Below are 2,652 nucleotides of genomic sequence, written 5' to 3'. Positions count from 1 at the left end.
TTTAGGCTATGGCTCCAAGAGGCTTTTTTGTGCGTCTGGACAAGATACACGTACCACAGAAAATTCGTGCACGTAGGTGAAACGTGCGGCGGGGGCTGCTTCGTTAAATGTCACTTTCTGTTGCCAGCAGGTGGCGCTATGACTGTGGGTGAATGTCGGCATGTACATGTGTTCAGGGCGGGACTCTCATCCTACATGTACAGTTTGGTCCAGATGTGAGCATGTACACTGAAGTTACAACAACTTCCTGTTTCATGGCGAATCATCGACGCCACGGACACGCCCATTGACGAAAACGCGCAAATAGCACAACTTTTCATCGTCAATGCCTTTAGAAGGCACAGCAGAAATTTGACGTCGATCCGACTAAATCCCTAGGAGGAGTTCGTTAAAGTACGAAGTGTGTAAATCATCCAAAAATGGCCGTAAAATTCAAAATGGCCGACTTCCTGTTGACTTTACGCTATGGGTTCTTGAGGCTTTCTTGTGCGTCTTGATACGATACATGTCCCCAGAAAATTTCGTACATGTAGGTTGAACGTGAACGAGGGGCTAATTTTTTCCAATTTTCTAGGTGGCGCTAGCGAGTCATTTTGCCACGCCCATGTGCGAGACTTGTAGAATACGAAATTTTTCACCGGTTCTGACATGTTTGCAAATTTTGGTGAGTTTTCGAGTATGTTTAGGCCATGTCATTTGGGCCTACTTTGCAGAAAAAAGAAAAAAAAAAAAAAAAAAAAAAAAAAAAAAAAAAAAATAATCCGAGCAAATTCAATAGGGACCTCACACGGTCGTGCTCGGGCCCTAAAAAAAAAAATATAATCCGAGCAAATTCAATAGGGACCTCACACGGTCGTGCTCGGGCCCTAACTAAAGCTGTCGGACTACCTGTGTAAAGTACTTGAGGAAAATGTCCTTTCCACCACTGTTGATATGAATGGACATGTGGAATTAAACCCTCAGATTTTTATTAAATGATACAAACACTGCTGACAGTTACATGCTTGAGTTTAATTCATGTATAACGCTGAGAAATGCAGCTAAAATTGGTTTAAGCACTTCCACATATCACTGAGAAATTAATTGAAGGAGAGTATTTAAGGGCTGTGGGAGCCAGATGAGGCCCACTGGCCGCTGATTGACCTTCAGCTTCATAGATGTTGCTGAGACATGGCATAGCTGATGATATTACTCACAGTGTTGTCACAAAGGGGCATAGAGGTGGCAAGATAAGGCACAAAGGGACAGATAGATATGTGTGAAGGACAATGAGTGGCTGGTGGTCAGAGAAGGAAGGCGATGGTTTAATGAGAGACACTGCACAATTAAAGCAACATAGTAGTAATTTAATCTTAAAATAACAGCTTCAAAATCATTTTGATGGTACTCTGTGTAATGACCTGAAAAATATGTCACTTATGTTGTATTTTTTCTGGAATATGTGGGTTACTGTATTTTTTTGGGCTTGCTAAAGTGCTTAATTCATATGGAATCCAAGTTAAGATGTAAGAGTTACTGAAGTGGCAAATGTCTATTGGTTGAAGATGCAATAGGATTTAGCATTTAATTATCCTCGCTCTGTTCAGATGTGTCCAGGTAATTTAACAGTTAAGTTGTGTTTTCCTTAAAATGTTTTAAGCATGGTTTACTACATAAGATAAGCTCACTAATCATTTTGTTAATGTTAGAGATTTAGTGACTAATAAAGTATCCTGTTGAACTACGGGTAATCACGCGAGAAGGGAGAACAGGGGGAACTGAGGGAAGAGTTGCACGAGCACGAAAGCTAGTCGACAGCTAACAGTGCTTTTACGGCACTTAACGTTTTAAGTTGGACTATTCATAGTATCGGACACTGCTCTCGCCGTCGTAGGAGTTTGTGACTGTGGGGCTACCACTGGAGGTGTGTGTATTTGCACTGGGAAGTGAGCTTAGACCTGTTAGTTCTGTGGCTAAGTTAGCTCGTGGCTTCGCGGGACTGTGACACCGTCGTGGGAGGGACCGCAGACACACCGTTCGCCTGCTGGACGAGAGGAGACCACATCGGAACGCTGGTGTTTTCCTCCACGGAGGGCTGTGTTGCTGGTGGTGACGGACGGACGAAGCTGTGTAACCCTCGCTGTGCTGCTGCGGACAACGTCGCCCCGGTAGGATCTGGGTTTTCCACTCCACTCAAGGAGGTACTGTTACTTTCTTCAATCTATGAGCTCCAACTAAGCGCGCCAACGAACTAATGCAGGCCTGCTACAAGAACAAACCTAAAAAAAAGAGTGCACTCAGGTTATAAAAGACTAATCCCTATATTCCCCGGGTCTTTTGAGATTGTTTGTCTTTCACTCCATTATTTGTTGTTAAAATGTTATGTGATTCTTGCATAATACAAAGAAGGAAACTGAGCTATTGCGTTCTTGATGTCTGTCTCATCACATGCTCTGTATCTGAGTAGATCAGTATTTTCTGTGGTAATAAGAGGTTAAAGTCAGGATTATCCCTCCAGCCTCTCATTGGTAGTAGAGAGAGTGAGAATCATAGCGTTCCTAGACAGGTTTATTATACAATGGGATGTCTCTTTCACCATTTTACCAAACATTAGGGTTAAGGGGGCTCAACACTTTATATGTTGCTTTATAGTGTACTTGCCTCATCACGAGC

The sequence above is a fragment of the Micropterus dolomieu genome, linkage group LG02 (assembly GCF_021292245.1).
Source record: "Micropterus dolomieu isolate WLL.071019.BEF.003 ecotype Adirondacks linkage group LG02, ASM2129224v1, whole genome shotgun sequence".
NCBI lineage: Eukaryota > Metazoa > Chordata > Actinopteri > Centrarchiformes > Centrarchidae > Micropterus > Micropterus dolomieu.
The sequence above is the reverse complement of the archived record's forward strand: the minus strand, read 5'-3'. Positions refer to the sequence as shown.